This window comes from Nycticebus coucang, chromosome 4, assembly GCF_027406575.1.
Source record: "Nycticebus coucang isolate mNycCou1 chromosome 4, mNycCou1.pri, whole genome shotgun sequence".
Taxonomy (NCBI): Eukaryota; Metazoa; Chordata; class Mammalia; order Primates; family Lorisidae; genus Nycticebus; species Nycticebus coucang.
In genome coordinates this window covers 60,276,375-60,299,583 of record NC_069783.1, presented here as the reverse complement: position 1 = coordinate 60,299,583, position 23,209 = coordinate 60,276,375, and the positions used below count along the sequence as shown (strand labels likewise).

The 23,209-nt window shown below is 41.4% G+C and overlaps 1 pseudogene across 1 annotated transcript; it reads right to left on the bottom strand.

Moving 5' to 3' along the window:
- Nucleotides 1–11,195: 11,195 nt before the first annotated feature.
- On the bottom strand, nt 11,196–12,060 carry LOC128583921 (40S ribosomal protein S6-like; annotated as a pseudogene). Its single transcript, XR_008379586.1, has 2 exons — nt 11,707–12,060; nt 11,196–11,626 (listed from the first exon to the last, which is right to left on the bottom strand). The product of XR_008379586.1 is annotated as a 40S ribosomal protein S6-like (transcript).
- Between the last annotated feature and the right edge of the window lie 11,149 nt (nt 12,061–23,209).

Below are 23,209 nucleotides of genomic sequence, written 5' to 3'. Positions count from 1 at the left end.
CTCAGCCTCCCGAGTAGCTGGGACTACAGGCGCCCGCCACAACGCCCGGCTATTTTTTTGTTGCAGTTTGGCCGGGGCTGGGTTTGAACCCACCACCCTCGGTATATGGGGCTGGTGCCCTACTCACTGAGCCACAGGTGCCACCCAAATTCTACTTCTTGATGGGAGGATATCAAAGTCACATTGAAGAGGAGCAGGCATTTAGGAAAGGAAGACTTGTTGAGATCATCTTTGCAAACCATCTACCCATCTCTCCCATAGCTACTGTTCTTGTCTTAGAGTCTGCTTTTGGGGAAATCCAAACAGAACTGTGTGGGTAGGAACCAAAACTCCCATATGGACATGGTAACTGAGGTGCTTACTGGAGAAATCCAAGAGATTTTTAATTGAAAGTTGGATAATAAGTCTGGAATTCAGAATAGAGATCTGGACTAGAGATATTCAAATTGGGAGTCATTGAAATATACATAAGTATTTAAAGTCATCTGATATCAGTATGTAAGGAATATGTGTAGAGATAAGAGGTCAGAAGACTGAGCCCTAGGTCACTTCACAGGTGAGAGCTAACAAAGGACTCTGAGAAGGAGCAGTCAGTAAGGTCCTGGGGACAGGGAAAGAGTGTTTCAAGAAGAGCAATGGCTGGGCGTGGTGGCTCATACCTATAAACCCGGCTGTTGGGAGGCCCATGTGGGAGGATCACTTGAGCCCAGGAGTTTGAGACCAGCCTGGGCAACACTGCAAGACCCCTTCAAAAACATTAGCTGGGTGCAACAATGTGCATCTGTAGTCCCAGCTATTTGGGAGGCTGAGGCAGGAGGATGGGTTGAGCCCAGGAGTTTGAGGCTACAGTGAACTATGATTGCAGCCAATGTACTGCAGACTGAGCAGAAGAGAATTAAATTGAATTAAAACAAAAACAAGAGCAATGAACTTCCCTAAGAGCACTCCATGTACTCTCTGTGTGAAGAGACTTAGAGTCATATTTTCATATGTATCAGCATTTTTTAAATTTTTTTTGCAGTTTTTGGCCGGGGCCAGGTTTGAACCCACCACCTCTGGTATATGGGGCTGGCGCCCTACTCCTTGAGCCACAGGGGCTGCCCTATGTGTCAGCATTTTATATTCATCTCCATTATTTTCTCATTAATTCACTTATAAAAATCATTTTATAACTCAAATGCAGAGTAAGTAAAACATTTATCTCCGAGTGGGTTCATAAACATGGAAGGAGTTGAGAAGGAAGTCAAAGAAAAGCAATAACCTTAAGATCCAGCACAGTAATGATTTTATTTATTTTTATTTTTTTCTTTTGTGGTTTTTGGCTGGGGCTGGGTTTGAACTGCCACCTCAGGTATATGGGGCTGGTGCCCTACTCCTTTGAGCTGTAGGCACTGCCCACAGTAACGATTTTAATTACTCTCTGCAGCCCTGTGAAGCTTGTCATGATTTTTTTTTTTTTTTTTTTTTTTTTGAGACAGAGTCTCACTATGTTGCCCTGGGTAGAGTGCTGTAGCATAACAGCTCACGGCAACCTCCCACTCTTGGGCTTAAGCGATTCTCTTGCCTCAGCCTCCCAAGTAGCTGGGACAAACAAGTGCCCGCCACAACGCCCAGCTATTTTTTGTTGCAGTTGTCATTGTTGTTTAGCTGGCCCAGGCTGGGTTCGAACCCTCCAGCCTGGGTGTATGTGGCTGGCACCATAACCACTGTGCTACATGCACTGAGCCGATTTTTTTTTTTTTTTTTTTTTTAAGACAGAGTCTCAAGCTGTTGCCCTGGTTAGAGTGCTATTGCATCACAGCTTACAGCAACCTCCAACTCTAGGGCTCAAGCGATCCTCTTGCCTCAGTTTTTCTATTTTTAGTAGAGACAGGGTCTTGCTTTTGCTCAGGCTGGTCTCAAACTTATAAGCTCAAGCAATCCACCTGCCTCAACCTCCTAGAGTGCCAGGATTACAGGTGTGAGCCACTGTGTCTGGCTGCTTGGCATGATTTTTATATGTAGTTCAGTTTATCTTTTTTTTTTTTTTGAGACAGAGTCTCACTTTGTCACCCTTGGTAGAGTCCTGTGGTGTCATAGCTCATAGCAATCTCAAACTCTTGGGCTCAAGTAATTCTCTTGCTTCCACCTCCAGATTAGCTGGGACTACAGGCACCTGCCACAATGCCTGACTATTTTTAGAGATGGGTCTTGATCTTGCTCAGTCTAGTCTCAAACTTGTGAGCTCAGGCAATCCACCTGCTCTGGCCTCCCGGAGTTCTCAGATTACAGGCGTTAGCCACTGCACCCGGCATTATGCAGTTCAGTTTAGACCTGGATATAGGAGTTACCACAGACCTTACAAACGAACTAGGAGGATTATGCCACTTCAAAATTTGTATTTTAAGGAAAGCCAACATTATAGTGTTTATTTATAATTAGCTTGTGATCTGGTATTAACCATTGCCCCTCCAAACCCAAATCATATTCTGCTGTACTACTTGTGCCTCAATTTATTCTACATAGAAGGATATGGTCCTCTCTCTTCCTCCTAGAGTAACAGTATAACTTTTCCTCTCTGAGACTTGCATTCCAGAACATATTAATACCATAATTTCCCAAAGAGTGCATTCTATGCCTAAAAGAAAGAAAAAGTCAACCTGAAAACCTGGGTTCCACTCATAATCAGAAAAATTTCCCATTGTCTATGAACAGTTACCAAGAAGTTTTAAATGTTTCCTATTAATAATTCAACCCTCAAAATATTTCTCTTGGAAAGACAAGACAATTTCCTCTCTCCTCTCCTCAGTGGCTGGCAGATGGCAGGTGACCATGTCATTGCCCCATTCCTTCACCATGCTCCCTGCAGTCACCTCCCAAATAAATACTGGTACTCAAATCAGTTCTTGGGGGAGTCCAAACCAAGACAGTGTCCTTCTGAATACCTACACGTTAGCTGCACTGAGTTTTCACTGGAATGCAGAGGCAGCTGACCCCTCTGGGTCCCTACACTTTGCAGAATTCTCCGGGATTGGCCTGGTAGGCATCTGAGTTTGTAATCCTGCACGTGTAAGACACAGGCAAGAGGAGTTCTCATTTTTTTTTTTTAAATGTTTTTATGTAGTGAGAGAAGAGACACACAACAATCAGGCATATTTTACAAATTCAAGACCGTAGTACAATCTGTGCAATGCACATAATTGAACAAACTAAATCTATAATTAAACAAAAAGAAATTCCTAAGTATCTTTTATTTGTAATTTATTTTAAGTTTTTTTCCCCCCTGCCTTTTTATTTTCTCAAGTTGGGATTTCAAGAGTTCCATTTCAAGAACTAACCTGCTTTGCTTAATTTTTGTCCTCTGGGCTTTTGTTACCTCATTAGCTTGAGTGCTTTCAGGAGGACTTTAATGCTTCCAGTTCAATTAGCGAGCTCTCCTGGAAGAAAGAACACAGGATTTTCACTTCCAAATTAATTCTACAACCTTAAAAACTTTGATTTCCACAAAAGAATGTGAAAATCATCTCAGATAATTTAGGCAGCAATTTTATCTGACAAATGTGAGATTCAATTCTTTCAAATAAAAAGACGTGGAAAGCAAAATTGCTTTCATGTGACAAAATGAGAGCATATGCACAAGTTCAACATTTTAATATCAATTACTCATAAAATCTTCTTTCCCTAGATTTACTTCTAAGTAAGAGAGGTTAATCTGTGTAGAAACGAAAAACTGAGAATTAGTATTAAAATTTCAAGACCATTAATCCTTTATTTGATTTTAAAGCGTGGTTAATTTTCCCCTTCCCTAGATGTTTAAGATGAACATCTCACATCTCACAATGACAGTGACAGAATAATAGGGGGGCAACTGCAATCACTGCCACATGTGAAGGCTGCTCGTTATAATGCAATGAATTCTAGACTCTTCACCTGGGATGGAAAAATAATGTAGGTTTTTAAACAGATATTCAATAAGCATTTGTTTAAGTAGCAATGGTGCCTTCAAAAGAACGATTCTAACCATTCTTCTGGATATAATTGATTTCTGAGCCTGGCTGTGTTCTTTTGCGCATCGCAATAGTGCCAAATGCTTCTTCTTTAAGAATAGTTAATTTGCAAAAAATAAGTCTAGTGGATAAGGTATGTAATCAAACTAGTAGTATTGGTTCAGCACCAAAGCCTAGCAGCAATAGAATGAGACTGGTTCTTGCACTGCTCAGAAACTGCCTCTCAGGTGAGTCAGAGGGAGCCCAAAATGTTTTGAGCACTTCAGCAGATCACTGGCAGCTGCAACTTCATAAGGGCAGGGCCTGTGACCATCCTGCCAATTACTATAGCCCTACCCCACACCAACTATAGTCCTGGGGTATAATGGGATGACTGAAGGAATGTATACATAAATTCACAGCATGACTAAAGTACATGACACTCACGTGCATACATTTGAAATAGTTTTCCAAAAGAAAATTATTTCAGGTGAGGCATGGGGGCTTGCGCCTGTATTCATTCATATTCATTCACTCAAAGAGGCTGAAGTGGGTGGATTGCCTGAGATGAATTCAAGACCAGCCTGAGCAAGAGTGAGACCCCATCTCTAAAAACAACCAGGTGTTGTGGCGGGCACTTACAGTATCAGCTACTTGGGAGGCTGAGGCAAGAGGATATCACTTGAGCCCAACAGTTTGAGGTTGCTGTGAACTACGATGACACCATGGCACTCTACCAAGGGCAACAAAGTGAGACTGTCTCCAAAAAAAAAAAAGAACAAAAAACTATTTCCACAACTTGCAAATACAAGAATAATATAATAGTTTATAGGAAATTCCCCAAGCTAATCAATTTACTTTAGTTCCTTTGATATAAAACCATCATCTCACTATATTCCGTTTTGCAAAATGTAAAAGCACTTTATAGTGACTATGTTGGATAGAAAGGGCAGACAGTATCACCTTCATTTTATAGATTAGAACACTGGTATGTGGAACAGCTACGTCACTGTTTTTTTCCAAGTAACTTTTTTAACATGAGTGTTATTAGTTAGAATCCTAACTTACACTGACTAATGCCTATTCCTGTCCAAATCATTGGGAAAGGGGAAGATACTCTATGGTGATGGGGATGGAGTCAGCATCTCCTAAGGTAGGGGACAGGGTGAATACTTGAGCAAGATTCTAGCATTACTGAGAAGGAAGGTGGGAGTGGATCCTGGCTTGCTTGCTTAAGAGATGGGGTCTTGCTCTGTTGCCCAGGCTCTGGAATGATCATGGCTCACTACAACCTCAAACTAACTCCTGGACTCAAGCAATCTTTCTGCTTCAGCCTCCTAAGTACCTGCTGGGACTACAGGTGCATGCCATTACCTGGCTAGTTTTTATATTTTTTGTAAGACAGGGCCTCAAGGGCAGCACCTGTGGCTCAAAGGAGTAGGGCACCAGCCCCATATACCAGAGGTGGTGGGTCCAAACCCAGCCCCGGCCAAAAGCTGCAAAAAAAAAAGAGAGACAGGGCCTCAATATCTTGCTCAGGCTGGTGTCAAACTCCTGGCCTCAAGTGATCTTCCCATTTTGGCCTCCTAAAGTGCTAGCATTACAGGCATGAGCCATCGTACCTGGTCCTGGGAAGGTATTATGTCCTCTCTAGTCACCAGCTATTAACTGGAAGATTTGGCACTCAAACGTACCTCTCCTGAAATCAAAAGTAGTGCTTCTTTTTAAGAGTACATACTATGGCTGGGCTCAGTGGCTCCCAGCTACTTGGGAGGCTGAGGCAAGAGAATCACCTAAGCCCCAGAGTTGGAGGTTGCTGTGAGCTGTGATGCTACAGCACTCTGCCGAGGGTGATAAAGTAAGACTTTGTCTCAAAAAAAAAAAAAATTTAAAGTTAAATTGAATTCCTAGAGTCCTTCTCGTAATATTATTAAGAATCTGTTTTTAACATTATTCAAGAAACATAGAACATTATTCTGCAGATGTATTCCAGTGATTTTTTTTTTTTTTTTTTTTTTGCATTTTTGGCCAGGACCGGGCTTGAACCCGCCACCCCCGGTATATGCGGCTAATGCCCTTGAGTCACAGGTGCCACCCTCCAGTGATTTTTTAAAAATTGAGACAGAGTCTTACTTTGTTGCCCTTGGTAGAGTGCTGTGGCATCATAGCTCACAGCAACCTCAAGTGATTCTCTTGCCTCAGCCTCCCAAGTAGCTGGGACCATAAGTGCCCACCACAATGCCAGGTTATTATTTTTTTTGTTTGTTTAGTAGGCCTGGACCACGTTTGAACTCACAAGCCCCAGTGCATGTGGCACCCTAATGACTGAGCTATTGGCGCCCTATTCCAGTGGTTTTTTAAGTGGTATTCTTTAAGATATCCCTACAGAGACAAATTGTTTCCGGTGGGTTTCTGCCCTAAATCCTCCTAAAAATTCCCAAGGTCAATACACATGAGATTGAGCACTGTATGAACATCTTAAGGGACCAAATAGAGTCCTGCAGAAATAGTGGCAATCAGTGTCTTCAAGAACCACCAGCACTCTGGAAGGCTGAGGTGGGAGGATCTCTTGCACTCAGGAGTTCAAGACTAGCATGAGCAAGAGCCGGGCCTCCTCTCTAGTAAAAATAGAAAGATTAGCAGGAAGATAGCTAGAACCCAAGAGTCTGAGGTTGTTGTGAGCTAGGCTAAGATGATGGCACTTTAGCCTGAGGCAACTGAGTGAGACTCTGTCTCAAAAAAAATAAAAAAGAACCACCAGTTTTTCCTCAGTGTTAAGCTATCTGGCAAAAGGCAACTGCAGTGCAGCCGAAGAAACTGAGTGCATGTCTGACTCATTTCATTCCAAAAGCCTTTTTTCCTCCAAGTAAAGATGATCATTAATTCCATTGTGTATCTATATCTCAAAGGAGGCAGTGTGAACCCTGGGCATTGATGCTGCAAAGACTGGCTATGAAGGTGGATACTGATGCAAGGGCAGACTGAATGCCTAATATTTTTATCAGAATTATTATTCTTATTATTATTTTGAGACAGAGTCTCACTATGTCACCCTAGGTAGAGTGCTGTGGTGTCACAGCTCACAGCAACCTCAAACTTCTGGGCTTCAGTGATTCTCTTACCTCAGGCTCCCAAGTAGCTGGGACTACAAGCGCCTGCCACAACACCTGGCTATTTTGTTGTTGTTGTTACAGTTGTCATTGTTGTTTAGCTGGCCTGGGCTGGGTTCAAACCCACCAGCCCGTGTGTATGTGGCCAGCACCCTACCCACTGAGCTATAGGTGCCACCAAGAATTATTGTTTTTGTTAACGCTCTGATTGCATAGAATTTGTCGCCCTGGGTAGAGTGCTGTGGCATCACAGCTCACAGGGGTTGTCTATTTAGAGTACTATTAGCATTTGTTTACTTAACCAAGTCAATACCACCACTTCTTATATTGTCTTATAAAAAAATTCAATGCCGGGTGGCACCTGTGGCTCAGTCGGCTCTGAAGTCCAGTTGATTTTAAAGCATGATTCTGCAAAATTCAATTTTTTAAAAAATGTATTGGTAATCTCATAGATTACTTTTTTCTTTTTCTTTTTAATTTTTTTGAAACAGAGCCTCAAGCTGTCGCCCTGGGTAGAGTGCTGTGGCATCACAGCTCACAGGGGTTGTCTATTTAGAGTACTATTAGCATTTGTTTATTTAACCAAGTCAATACCACCACTTCTTATATTGTCTTATAAAAAAATTCAATGCCAGGTGGCACCTGTGGCTCAGTCGGTAGGGTGCCGGCCCCATATACCGAGGGTGGCTGGTTCATACCCAGCCCCGGCTGAACTGCAACAACAACAACAAAAAAATATAGCCGGGCGTTGTGGCGGGCACCTGTAGTCCCAGCTACTTGGGAGGCTGAGGCAAGAGAATCGCTTAAGCCCAGGAGTTGGAGGTTGCTGTGAGCTGTGTGACGCCACGGCACTCTACCGAGGGCCATAAAGTGAAACTCTGTCTCTACAAAAAAAAAAAAAAAAAAAAATTCAATGCCATACTGTGAAATTAATTTTTATTCATTATTATTTGGCCAAAATAACACATTAAACAATATACTGTTGCAGCATGAAAAAAAAAGAAAAGAAATAGCTGAAGATGTTAACAAATGGAAAAACATACCATGCTCATGGCTGGGAAGAATCAACATTGTTAAAATGTCTATACTACCCAAAGCAATATATAATTTGAATGCAATTCCTATTAAAGCTCCATTGTCATATTTTAAAGATCTTGAAAAAATAATACTTCGTTTTATATGGAATCAGAAAAAAACTCGAATAGCCAAAACATTACTCAGCAATAAAAACAAAGCAAGAGGAATCACGCTACCAGACCTGAGACTGTACTATAAATCGATAGTGATCAAAACAGCATGGTACTGGCACAAAAACAGAGAAGTAGATGTCTGGAACAGAATAGAGAACCAAGAGATGAATCCAGCTACTTACCGTTATTTATCTTTGACAAGCCAATTAAAAACATTCAGTGGGGAAAAGATTCCCTATTTAACAAATGGTGCTGGGTGAACTGGCTGGCGATCTGTAAAAGACTGAAACTGGACCCACACCTTTCACCATTAACTAAGATAGACTCTCACTGGATAAAAGATTTAAACTTAAGACATGAAACTATAAAAATACTTGATGAAAGTGCAGGGAAAACTCTTGAAGGAATTGGCCTGGGTGAATATTTTATGAGGAGGACTCCCCAGGCAATCGAAGCAGTACCAAAAATACACTACTGGGAGCTGATCAAACTAAAAAGCTTCTGCACAGCCAAGAACATAGTAAGTAAAGCAAGGAGACAGCCCTCAGAATGGGAGAAAATATTTGCAGGTTATACCTCCGATAAAGGTTTAATAACCAGAATCCATAGAGAACTCAAACGTATTAGCAAGAAAAGAACAAGTGATCCCATCTCAGGGTGGGCAAGGGACTTGAAGAGAAACTTCTCTAAAGAGGACAGATGCACGATCTACAAACACATGAAAAAAAGCTCATCATCCTTAATTATCAGAGAAATGCAAATCAAAACTACTTTGAGATATCACCTAACCCCAGTAAGACTAGCCCACATAACAAAATCCCCAAACCAGAGATGTTGGAGTGGATGTGGAGAAAAGGGCACACTTCTACAGTGCTGGTGGGAATGCACACTAATACGTTCCTTCTGGAAGGATGTTTGGAGAATACTTAGAGACCTAAAAATAGATCTGCCATTTGATCCTATAACTCCTTTACCAAAAATCACAATATAACAAGACATTTGTACCAGAATGTTTATTGTAGCCAAATTCATAATTGCTAAGTCATGGAAGAAGCCCAAGTGCCCATCGATCCACGAATTGACTAGCAAATTGTGGTACATGTATACCATGGAATATTATGCAGCCTTAAAGAAAGACGGAGACTTTACCTCTTTCATGTTTACATGGATGGAGCTGGAATGTATTCTTCTTAGCAAAGTATCTCAGGAATGGAAGAAAAGGTATCCAATGTACTCAGCCCTACTATGAAGCTAATTTATAGCTTTCACATGAAGGCTATAACCCAACTACAGCACAAGACTATGAGGAAAGGGCCAAGGAAGGGGAAGGGAGGGGGGAGATTAAGGTGGAGGGACGGTAATGGGTGGGGCCCCACCTATGGTGCATCTTAGAATGGGTACAGGCGAAACTTACTAAAGGCAGAATACAAATGTCTACATACAATAACTAAGGAAATGCCATGAAAGCTACATTGAACAGTTTGATGAGAATATTTCAGATTGTATATGAAACCAGCACATGGTACCCCTTGATTGCACTAATGTACACAGCTATGATTTAACAATAAAAAAATAAAAATAAATTAAAAAAAAGAAAGAAACACGTCCAAGCTATTCCTACTCAAGAGCAGCAGGTACGGAAGTTGCCACTGTTTCCACCTGGGCACGTCTGCCCAGCAGGTGACTTTGCCTGCTGTTGTTCCAGCAGACTGGGCTGTGCCCCTACCATTTCTATCCCCCAGCCGCACACACCACAGAGAAGCTACTTCTCCAGAGACCACACCACACACATTCATTCCTGTGCTTCTCTAAGCCTTAGAGAGGGTGGGAGGAAAAGGCAGAACTAGCTTGACACAGCAGCAAGTGTTCAGCTGGACTTCCTTTCTTCTCCAGCAGGTGGCAACGATTAAGTGTCAAAACTTCAAAAAGAACTATTCATAGCCAACGCCAGAAGGGCACAAATATTTAAAATTCTTAATTAAATGCCAACTTTTAAAATACTTAAATTTTGTCATCTTAAAGTTTTAATAAAATTTTAAGAAAACTAGACTCCTAAATTTTATAGCTTTTTAAATATTTTATATTAAAAGATGATGCCACTAATCAGTGCCAGGGGTGAAATGGAGGATAATCTACAAATGACTCCTGGAGATGACTCTGGGCTTCCAAGACAATGGATCAGCTATAAACAAGGGCTTTCCTATTTGTCCCAAATTCAGCTTCCCAGAATTTCCCCCCTCCCAGCAGAAACGGCTGTAATTTGCCTTGGACACCCAAGGAGTCCAGATACCAGGCAGCTGGCTTTTTCAGAAAACTCCTGACAGTTAGCATCTAAATTCAAACAGCCTGATACCAAATAGTCTGTGTAGGCCCACTAACAAGGATGTTCAAACTTTCAGCTTGAAGAAAAGGGAAGCAGATGGCCTTTCACTGCAATGCTCACCTATGTCACGTCCAACAGAGCACCCTGGTTCTAGCGCCTCTTCTGTGCCTTCTCTTATAGACCCTTGGCTTGTAAGTTTCCCAGTAAACTTTGCGCCTTTATCTATGATGTTGTGAACTTGCCTGAGCCCTGTGGCACAGCATGTATGCTCCGAATTCCTTTCCAGATGATGAGTATTCCTTATACCATCCATGGGGTTACCACTGTAATGTTTCTGGGAATCAACAATATATAGAATAAGACAGGAATCTTTTTTTTTGGAAGGCAAATACAACCATGACCTGTTTTCCAGTGGAATGTCTTTAAAACACTTAAAAAGCATCATTTAGATTTGGTATGAGACTTGAGCAATCCTATAATTTTCATTTCTCTGTTCTTAATTTTGGCACTATTAGTTTAGTCGATTTGTAAAAATTTTCCTTGACGACCCTTCCTCTCCCCTCCCTTCCCTCCTTCCTTCCTTCCTTTCTTCTCTTTTTGAGATATGAGATTCTATCTCATTTATTTGTTACTTGAAAAATCTTATTTTTGACTGAATTCAGACTTAGAAGTTGAAGTTCTCAGAGAGGACAGGCTGTGTCTCTTGGCAATCTGTTCCTGGCACTTTTCTTTGGCCTCCTTCATTCTCTTGGCCAAAAGTTTAGCATATTCAGCAGCCTCTTCCTTATTTTTCTTAGTACACTGTTTCCTCAAAGCAATATTCCAGTATTTATGTTGCAGGACACATGGAGTTATAAGATGCTGAATCTTGGGTGCTTTGGTTCTAGGTTTCTTACTTCCTTTGTTTAAGGGCTTTCTCACAACGTACTGGCGAACATCGTCTTCTTTAGACAGATTGAAAAGTTTGCAGATTCTGCTAGCTCTTTTGGGCCCCAGATACGAAGGTATTATAGTGTCCGTCAGTCCAGGGATATCTTTCTCTCCTTTTTGTTTTTGGCTATTGCTGGGTTTGAACCCACCACCTCCAGCATATGGGGCCAGCGCCCTACTCCAGGCGCTGCCCCTCTCCTTTTTTGTTTTTGTTTTTTACAATGAAGACTGGCATCCACAATGGAAGCTCAAACAGACTTGAGCTTCCCTTCCCCAGTTTTCCGTGGTCTATAATAGAACTGCCCATTACTCAGCAGCAGGTGGACCTGGTCATGGGTCAAGACACTCTGCTTCATGGGGAAAACTTGCTTATTGTCCCCACCACTGATTTGGACCACATAACCCTTCCAATCTTCACCCAAAGTTTCAGCAGCAACTTCTGTGGCCATATGCTTCTCACAAAAAAGAACAAAGTTTGTGTTCATTGTCCACATCAATGAGTTTCTGGCAGCAGAGGCTGGCAAGGAAATACTCAGCTTCATCCTGAAGCAGCCGATTGCCTCTGAGGCACCACAGAAAAGAGCTGCCCTGATAGTTTCTATCCCCCCCATCTACATCTATAGAAACATCAGTTTCTATGGATTTGAGAGAAGCAATGAAGAAAAGTCCTCCATTGTGGCATACACTTGTATGTGTCAAAATAAATGAGTAAACACCTTATCAATCATACAACAATAACAGCAAAGTATTATGATTTCACAGCTCCTTGTGACATGTTCGTATTAGCAAAATCTTTTGTCTTTGGCTACTCAACTAATGACTGAAAAATGAAGTGAGAACAGCTCTTTAAAGTTAAATTAAGGAATTTTGCATGCTACAAGCAAAAATATTTATTCTCTTGAAAATGATTAATTGGGGCGGCGCCTGTGGCTCAGTGAGCAGGGCGCCAGCCCCATATACCGAGGGTGGCGGGTTCAAACCCAGCCCCGGCCAAACTGCAACAAAAAAATAGCTGGGCGTTGTGGTGGGCGCCTGTAGTCCCAGCTGCTCGGGAGGCTGAGGCAGGAGAATCGCTTAAGCCCAGGAGTTGGAGGTTGCTGTGAGCTGTGTGACGCCACGGCACTCTACCGAGGGCAATAAAGTGAAACTCTGTCTCTACAAAAAAAAAAAAAGAAAATGATTAATTGTGTTTGTGAGTAAACTTGAGGGCTCAATTTATTTATTTATTTATTTTGTTTTTTAATTTTAATTTTATTTATTTATTTATTTATTTATTGAGACAAGAGTCTCACTATGTTGCTCTCAGTATGTGGGAGTCACTATGGCATTACAGCTCACCAAAACCTCAAACTCTTGGGCTTAAGCAATTCTCTTGCCTCAGCCTCCCAAGTAGCTGGGACTACAGGTACCTGCCACAATGCCCAGCTATTTTTTTGTTGTAGCTGTCATTGTTGTTTACCAGGCCCAGGATGGGTTCGAACCCACCAGGCCCAGTGTATATAGCACCATAGCCACTGAGCTACCAGCGCCAAGCCTCGATTTATTTTTTAGTCACATGCCTGTGACTAAATTTAATGACTTGCCACTAATAATTTTCACTTGTAAAATTACACAAAGCCTTTATTATTTTTTTTTCTTTTTTTTTGTAGAGACAGAGTTTCACTTTATTGCCCTCGGTAGAGTGCCGTGGCGTCACACAGCTCACAGCAACCTCCAACTCCTGGGCTTAGGCAATTCTCCTGCCTCAGCCTCCCGAGTAGCTGGGACTACAGGTGCCTGCCACAACGCCCGGCTATTTTATTTTTTGTTGTTGCAGTTTGGCCGGGGCTGGGTTTGAACCCGCCACCCTCGGTATATGAGGCCGGCGCTCTGCTCACTGAGCCACAGGCGCCGCCCTACACAAAGCCTTTATGTGGTATTTTTTTTTACTTCCTATAACCCATCATATTATCAGTTCAATTAATCACCTTTTCAGAATAAGAAATCAGACTTTCAGACAACAATTATGGAAACTTCTGTATTGTTTCTAAAGATAATCTTGTACTTAAAAAAGATAATATTTTATTTTATAATTTTTATTTTTTTTGAGACAGAGCCTCAAGCTGTCGCCCTGGGTAGAGTGCCATGGCATCACAGTTCACAGCAACATCTAACTCCTGGCTTAAATGATTCTCTTGCCTCAGCCTCCCATGTAGCTGGGACTACAGGCACCCGCCACAATGCCCGGCAATTTTTTTGGGTTGTAGTTGTTATTGTTGTTTGGCAGGCCCAGGCTGGATTCGAACCTACCAGCTCTGGTGTATGTGGCTGGTGCCTTAGCCACTTGAGCTACAGATGTCAAGCCATAATCTTTTATTTAAAAAAAAATGTCATTTTAAATATATAAAACAATTAAACCTATGAATTTTACTAATTATTTTATTTTATTTATTTTTTGTGACAGTCTATGTCGCCCTCGGTAGAGTGCTGTGGTGTCACAGCTCATAGCAACCTGCAACTCTTGGGCTTAAGTGATTCTCTTGCATCAGCATCCAAAATAGCTGGGACTACAGGTGCCCATCACAACGCCCAGCTATTTTTTTGTTGTTGTTGCAGTTGATTAGCTGGCCCAGGCCAGGTTCAAACCCCACACCCTCGGTGTATGTGGCTGGCGCCATTACCACTGTGCTATGGGCAAAGAGCCTTAGTAATAATTTTAAAAGGTAACATCTAGGCTCAGCGCCTGTGGCTCAAGCGGCTAAGGTGCCAGCCACATACACCTGAGCTGGCGGGAATCCAGCCCAGGCCCGCCAAACAACAATGATGGCTGCAACCAAAAAATAGCCGGGCGTTGTGGCAGGCGCCTCTAGTCCCAGCTACTTGGGAGGCAGAGGCAGGAGACTCACTTGAGCCCAGGAGTCGGAGGTTGCTGTGAGCTGTGATGCCACAGCTCTCTATCCAGGGCAACAGCTTGAGGCTCTGTCTCAAAAAAAAAAAAAGTTACATGATTAACATAAGGCAGCTTATGAATAAAATGTGAGATGTAGTACATGGATTATAGCAACTATGTAAGTTCTACTCTTTCATATTCTCAGTTCATTACCCCCCTTATAGTTTTGTGTGTCCTTATAACTAGACTTCATGCTCAGCTGCTTTAATTACACCAGCATCTCAGAATCCTCTGCCCACTTGATCTTTCATATCTGCCTTATCAATTCCCAATCCTGAGTAAGCTCCACTGTCTCCTTTATCACCTTACTCTCCCAGGGTGCTAAGCATAGCTGGAGAGAATTATCTTCTTTGCTTTATGTGATTCCATGTGTGATATCTCACAGTAGGTCTAATTTTTCCTGCTCTCTTGGTTCTTCTGATCTCAGAGGCTCCTGTATCTCAGCAAATGACTTGATCTTCTTTGCTGAAGGAATCAAGAACATCTGGCTTTATTTCTTCATTTTTCCAATCTGAAAAATTTTTATTTCAATATATTTAGGGGGTACAAGTGTTTTTTGTTACATCCAAAATTATATAATGCTGAAGTCAGGGCTTTTAGCATACTCATCCCCAGAATATTGTACCCAATGTAACAATAATAAATGTTGGCATGGATGTGGTGAAAAAGAATAAAAATCTACTTTTTATTCTTTTCTCTTCTCCTTCCCTCCCCTCCTCTTAGTTTTCAATGTGCATTATACCACTTTATGACAGCATATACCCTTTATTTGGTTCCCACTTGTGAGAACATGTGGTGTCTGTTTTTCTATTCCTGAGATACTTCACTTAGGATATGATCTCCACTTCTATCAAAGTTGCTGCAAAAGACATTATTACATTCTTTTTATGGCTGAATGGTACTCCATAGTATCAGACATCACATTTTCTTTATCCACTTATCAATTGATGGGCTCTTAGATTGATTTCATATCTTCTCAACTATGAACTGTGCTGCAATAAATAGTTGAGCGCAGCAGGCATTTTTTTTTTTTAATTGAGAGAGTCTCACTTTGTCATCCTGAGTAGAGTGCTGTGGTATCATAGCTCACAGCAACCTCAAACTCTTGGGCTCAAATAATTCTCTTGCCTCAGCCTCCCTAGTAGCTGGGACCTCAGGTGCCCACCACAATACCCAGCTATTTTTTTGTTTTGTTTTGTTTCACAGGCCCGGGCTGGGTTCGAACCCATCAGCCCTGGAGCATGTGGCTGGTGCCCTAACCACTGACCTACGGGTACCCAGCCACAGCAGGCGTCTTTTTGACAAAATGACGTCTTTTCCTCTAGGTAGATACCCAGTAGTGAGAGTGCTGGATTGGAAAGATAGATCTAGTTTTAGTTCCTTGAGGAATCCCATACTGCTTTTTCATTTGTTTGTGTGAGACAGGGTCTTGTTCTGTTGCCCTAGATAGAGTGCAGCAGTGTTATCATAGCTCAGTGCAATCTCATGCTCCTGGGATCAAGTGATCTTCCTGCCTCAGCCTCCTGACAGGTGCACACCACCATGCCCATAATTCTTTCTTTTTTTTTAGTAGGTATAGGGTCTCATTCTTGCTCAAGCTGGTCCTGCTCAGGAGTTGAATTGATCCTTCAGCTTACGCCTCCCAGAGTGCTAGGTTACAGGCATGAGCCACTGCATCTGGTCATACTCTTTTTTTACAGAGGTTATACTTATTTACATTCCCACCAACAATGGATAAGTCTTCCCTTTTCACCCACATCCATGCCAACATTTATTATTTTTTGTGCTTTTTAACTTTTTCACATAATGGCCATTCCGACAGGGATAAGGGGGTATAGCATTGTGGTTTTGATTTGAATTTCCCTGAATTTTTTTTTTTTTTTTGACTTATAAACAACAGAAATTTATTTCTCACAATTCTGGAGCCTGGGAGCCCACAATCAAGGCACTAGCAGATTCAAGGTCTGGTGAGGGCCCGTTTCCCAGTTTAGATGGTAGTTCTTCCTCCTTATATGATGGAAGAGCCAATGACTGTCTCAAGTCTCTCTTTTTTTTTTTTTTAACCCTTTTTTATTGTTAAATCGTAGCTGTGTACATTAGTGCAATCAAGGGGTACAATGTGCTGGTTTCATATACAATCTGAAATATTCTCATCAAACTGTTCAATATAGCTTTCATGGCATTTTCTTAGTTATTGTATGTAGACATTTGTATTCCGCCTTTAGTAAGTTTTGCCTGTACCCATTCTAAGATGCACTGTAGGTGTGGCCCCACCCATTACCCTCCATCCACCCTAACTTCCCTCCTCCCTTCCCCTTCCTTGGCCCTTTCCTCATAGTCTTGTGCTATAGTCGGGTTATAGCCTTCATGTGAAAGCTATAAATTAGCTTCATAGTAGGGCTGAGTACATTGGATACTTTTTCTTCCATTCCTGAGATACTTTGCTAAGAAGAATATGTTCCAGCTCCATCCATGTAAACATGAAAGAGGTAAAGTCTCTGTCTTTCTTTAGAGGTGCATAATATTCCATGGTATACATGTACCACAATTTGCTAGTCTATTCGTGGAATTTCCCTGATGTTGAACTGAAAATTTTTCTTTTTCTTTTTTTTTTTTTTGTAGAGACAGAGTCTCACTGTACCACCCTCGGTAGAGTGCCGTGGCGTCACACGGCTCACAGCAACCTCTAACTCTTGGGCTTACGCGATTCTCTTGCCTCAGCCTCCTGAGTAGCTGGGACTACTGAAAATTTTTCTGATCTTCACTCTTTTATTTCAAAAGTAACTTCTTCACCCTTTCCTGATGATCCTATTCTCTACAAACTTCCTCCAGAAATTGACTTAACTGTGATTTCCTGTCCTGATTGGATTTTCACTCTCTGTCTCCATTGGGTCCTTCTTAACACACAAACATGTTTAAGACTCTCCTATTCCAAACTTCATATCTTAGTTATCTGTAAATGCATAACAAATTGTAAAATTCCTGCAAAATCACTGCAAAATCATTAGTAGATCTAGCAACAAACACTATTGCACAGTTTCTGTAGGTCAGGAATATAAAATCAGCTTAGCAGGTGGTGGGTCTAGATCTGGGTCTCTCATGTGGCTGCAGTCAAGATGTCAACCAGCACTATAGTTGTCAGAAGGCTTGAGTGGGGCAGGAGAATCCAGTGTAAGGTTGAATGTCCTCACAACCAGTGGCAGCTGGCTTCCACTTTACTTCCACAGTAAATCACCCGGAAAACTAGCAAGAAGGAAGTCCCAATGCCTTTTGTAACCTAATCTGGGTAGTGGCACACTCTCATGTCAGATGTATTCTCTTTATGAGAAGTGAGTCACTACATCTAGCCCATCACGTTCAAAGAAGCAGAATTATCTCCACCTCTTAAAGAAGAAATTTCAAAAACTGTGTGGAGATATAAGACCACCACATCTGTCAAATAAACCATTTTCTCAAGTAGTTAGACCTTCAAGCTACTTCTCTGCTCTCTTTCTCCTTTCAGAAAAGTAGTCTATTTCCTACCCTAACCTTCTTATCACTCAACATTGAGCTGTTGACAGTCCAGATTATTAGCTCCTAACTGAACACTACTGCTACTGATTGAACATAATATTCAAATTAGCACAGTATTCAAGGCCCTGCAAAACCTAGCCACAGCCTACCCCTTCATCTTATCTCCCAGTTTCCTTTATATATCAGCCAATTTGACTTCTCACTATTTCTTAAACATGCCCTTGGCTTTTCCACCTCTATGCCTTTGCTCAGAAGTTTTCTTTCATCAAGAAAGTCCTCGTCAATACCTTGCTCAATTTATCTAAATTATAAAGGTTTAATTTTACCATCATTGAAAGGGAAGTTAAGGTCCCTATATTCTCCAACTATATTAAATTAATATATTAAGGGAAATTGCAGAATGGTCTCTGCTAAAGAAGACGATTTTCTTTCTGATTATTTGAACAATTTTAATAGAGTGACTCAAATTAAATCATGATTATTCTCCAAAAAGGTTTGCTTCTGAGATATGTTTGCATATAGTGTTTTTACAATTCCTGGTCAACATGAAATTTCCATGGAAACAGATCATACACACTGGAGAATAAAAGAACTGAGTTGTGTTTAAGTCACATTTTGTCATCTCCATGGATCTATTTGTGCTAAATATTTGAGTATTCGAGGAAACTATAATTTAAAGTCACCCAAGTAAATACATAATATTTAACACTTTTAAAAGTGGCAATATTTGGTATTACTTTTAAAGATTCTTATTAATATGTAGAGATAATATAAAAAGAAGTCTGAATATTTCCTGAATCATATTCTAGTATCAGCAAATAAAATACTCTTTCTGGGCTGGGTCTGTAGTCCCAGCGCTGTGGGAGGCCGAGGAGGGTGGATTGCCTGAGCTCAGAGGTTCGAGACCAGTATGAGCAGTAATGAGCCAGAGTAAGACCCCATCTCTACTAACATCAAAAACAGCAGGACAGAGCATCGCCAGAGGAAGAAGAAAATGAACAACAAAAAAGAGTACTATAAACAAAGAAGAATGAACAAGCAAGCTGAAATTAAAAAAAAAAAAAAATACTCTTTCTGCCTTACTGCTTGTGCAGAAAAGGGAAGGAAATTAAAAGCTCAGCCTAGAAAGGGCGGTGTTGCTGTTTTTGTTCTACAGGTGAAATAATTTGTTCTGGATGTCATTCAACTATTGTACAAAAAAGCCTCTAGTCTACATTTGCTGTCTAGCAATGAGCTATCTAAATTTTGATTCTAAATATGACTAATTAAATAAGGACAGTTTGTTTAAAAAATATGTACAGAAACTATAGGACGAAAATATTTTTTACTCACTAAACAGTGTTGTTAACCTTCATGATATGAGTAAAGTATTCTTTTCTTAAGCTTTGTAAAAATGTATCCAGGCACTTAAAATCACCAGAAATACTGTATTTTTAAAATTACCTTTCTCTAATCTGTCTTTAGAATATGATCTATCTTTGTACATCAAAATTCATAGACTTCTAGCCAAACAACTTAAAATTTTCAAGAGGCATCAGAAATACCACTGGATTTTCTTTAGATTCTCATGTATTGTATCAACTGTTGAATATTTTTATATATGTATAAAATACAAATATATTTTATATATTTTTGTCCCCATTATTCTTTCCTTTTTATTTTTATATTTATATTTCAATAAATATAATTAGAATAAACATAACAGAAAAAAAGGAAGAGAGTTACAAATCTCATGCATGCTTTTCATTAAAAATGTGCATATGGGTTATTATTATAAAGAAGTTATGCCAAGTGTGCTGGCCCATGCACCCTGGGAGTCTGAGGAGGGAGGATTGCTTGAGCTCAGGAGTTGGAGACCAGCCTGAGCAGGAGCGCAACCCTCTGTCCACTAAAATAAGAAAAATTAGCCAAGTGTGGTGGTACATGCTATAGTTCCTATAGTCCCAGCTACTCAGGAGGCTGAGGCAGGAGGATTGCTTGAGCCTGGGAGTTTGAGGTTACAGTGAGTTAGGCTGAGGCCATAGCTGCCAGCTCTAGCCTGGGGCGCCAAAGAGAGATTCTGTCTCCAAAAACAAACAACAACAAAAAGGAAGTTTTATCTCATTTTTATTGCTTGTTCCACAATCATTGGAGGTTTCTGAGGTTTTTACAATTATTTTTCTTCTTTTAACTTTCCATCCTTCTTGTGGAAATAATCGTTGGTTTCTATTTATTTATTTATTATTCATTTCTTTTTAGATATAAGGTCTGGCTCTGTCACCTAGGCTGGAGTGCAGTGGTGTAATCATAGTTCGCTGTAAACTCAAACTCCAATCCTCTTGCCTCAGCCTCTCCTGACTACCTGGGACTACTGGTGCACACTATCATATTCAGAAAAATTTTTGTAGAGATAGGGTCTACCTAAGTTTCCCAGACTGATCTCCAACACCTAGGCTGGTCTCCAACTCCTAGACTCAAGCAATCTTTCTGCCTCAGCCTCCCAAGTGTTGAGATTACAGGTGTAAGTCACTGTGCCTGCCTGTTGCTTTTTAATGTTAATGAAAGAATTCATTGGTAGAAGGCAATTTAAATGGAACATACTTAGCCCGTTCTTTTATTTTTTTTTTTTGTAGAGACAGAGTCTCACTTTATGGCCCTCGGTAGAGTGCCCTGGCATCACACAGCTCACATCAACCTCCAACTCCTGGGCTTAAGCGATTCTCTTGCCTCAGCCTCCCGAGTAGCTGGGACTACAGGCGCCCGCCACAAAGCCCAGCTATTTTTTGGTTGCAGTTCAGCCGAGGCCGGGTTTGAACCCGCCACCCTCGGTATATGGGGCCGGCGCCTTACCGACTGAGCCACAGGTGCGGCCCAGCACGTTCTTTTAGACCAACTCTCTACACTAAAATTCATCTTGAAAAAAGAACCACATCTCTTACTCAGCGGCAAGAACTATTAAAAAGCAAAAAGGCTAAAGTCCAGACAAGCTGCAGAAAGTTGCCAATGTAGTATGCCTTTCATTTGGCCCATTATAATTATCTTTTATATGATGTAAAGTCTCTTTTGGTTCCGTGAATGATCCGCTCTACAGCACAGCGCACCTACAACAGTATCATTGAAAATAGACCTGTCTTGCTAATTTGCCAGCCTCCAGCACATCCTTGTAAACGTATCGTTGTAGCTGACTAAAAAGATGACCTAGTTCATCTTTTAATGTTTAATATTGTGGAGTTACATCTCCCAGCTGGATCCGGCTTCCTTTTATTTTCCCCGCCTGGCATAGCCGCCCTGAGCTCTCTGCACCCTCAGTTGGGGCCACCAAGCCCGAAAGCTGGACAGGGAGCTGAGCCGGTGGCAGAGGCTGCCCTGAATGTCCCTGGCCGCGCTGGCTCCCGCCCCTCCGGTGGAATCTGAATGAAGTCTTTACTGGACAGTCAAAGCCAAGGGCTAATAATCCCCACTGGGAGGTTTGCTTGAAGACTGGCAACTCTCTCCAGTTGGGTAGGGAGGGCTGTGGTTATTTCCTCACAGGGCATGGCAGGCCAACTACTCATTGAATAATTGGCAGCTGTGCTTAAAGGAGTAAGCGCTCCAGTTACGGGCTTTGTCCCCTTATTCTTGCCTATCACAGCTTTACCTGCCACAAAACTGTTGATTGGGATAAACACAAACCCAGAGGCTCAGAGATGATTAAGCTTTGACCTTTCCAAGGGATGGGTAAATTTAGTGGCTCAAAGGCCCCAGGCCCAAATGTCAGGTAGGTAAGCCTAAAATCCAAGATGTGCTTAGAGAGGCAAAAACAGACGAAAAAGCCAAAATACTCAGGCCTGGACACCCTCTTATTGAAGTTATTATAGTAAGAATTTACACCACAGATACTCTTTCATTTTTCTTTTCAGATCCATTCTCCAGTCTTTATTATTATTATTATTATTATTTTTATGAGACAGAGTCTTGTTCTGTTGCCCCCACTAAAGTGCAGTGGTATCATCATAGCTTGCTGCAGCCTCCAACTCTTGGGCTCAGGAGATTCTCCTGCCTCAAGTAGCTGGGACTAATTTTTCTATTTTTTTGTACAGATGGGGTCTCATTCTTGCTCAGGTTGATCTGGAACTCCTGGGCTCAAGTGATCCTCTCAGCTTCCCAAAGCACCGGGATTACAGGCATGAGCCACTGCACCGAGCCCATTCTCCAGTCTTTTTTACCCTACTCTGCACCTAGAAAAGCTGACGTACGTGCACTGCATCACAGGGCCCCCTGGCCTTCTGACTTCTAGTCAGGTGCAGCAAAGTGGAGGGGTGCTGGTACAGGTATGAATTGGCAAGACAGTGAGGAAGCAGTGCCTGGCTCCCTCCCTGCCACATCGCCATACATTGGCTGTTTCCCTTTGCCAAAAGCTATGGCTCCTGTCAGGTGGTCCTCACAACACAACTCTCCCTCAAGGGTTTAGCAACCTTCACCCTTACTCTTTCACGCTGCTACTAGTTCTAAGGTACTTCAGCATCCCTCTTTGTCTAAACAAAATTGCCTTTACAAATAGTCCCCTTATTAAATTCTCCTTACTTACCCAGTCTGAAGGTGCCATCTGTCTCTTGGATCCTGACTGATACAGATGGTATTGGTTTTCTACAAGGAATCTCAGAAACATGATATTGTACATTACAATTTGGCTATATAATAACATTCATATTATAGAGAAATTTCTTTATTCATTTCATATTTTACAACTAAAACTTTCCTAATTCCCTATTCCCCACCCTCAAGCCAGTCTTAGAGGTACACTGCTTTTTCTGTTTGCAACTGTTGAGAGGGATTTGAATAGTCTGTCTTTCCCTCGTGGAAATGAACTGAGACCCTGGCATATTCGTGAACAATGAGTCTGGTCCTTTCCTGCAATATGACTAAATTTCAGTCCTGGTTACTAGATGTCAACTCTAGTTCCCTACCCGAAGCCTGACTTTGCACCCTACCCTAGCCTTGTTAATCTTGCCAAAGATTTGCTTTTTTCCCATTGTCTTTCAGTGGCTGGCTGTCACAGGTGAATGTCCCTCTGTCTCTGGCTTACTCCCAAACCTGGAAACTATCTGTCTTAAAATCCCTTCTATTATATTACCTTGTCTCTCAGATTGGAATTATATTCACTGATTCTCCCGGGAATTTTCTATTTCTGTTTTGACTAGCCTCTCTTTAGGGCAGTGATTTTTAACCTGTGTGCCGTGAAAAGTTTTAAAAATTGTTAATTAAATTATTTTGAAGAAGTTCAAAGCACA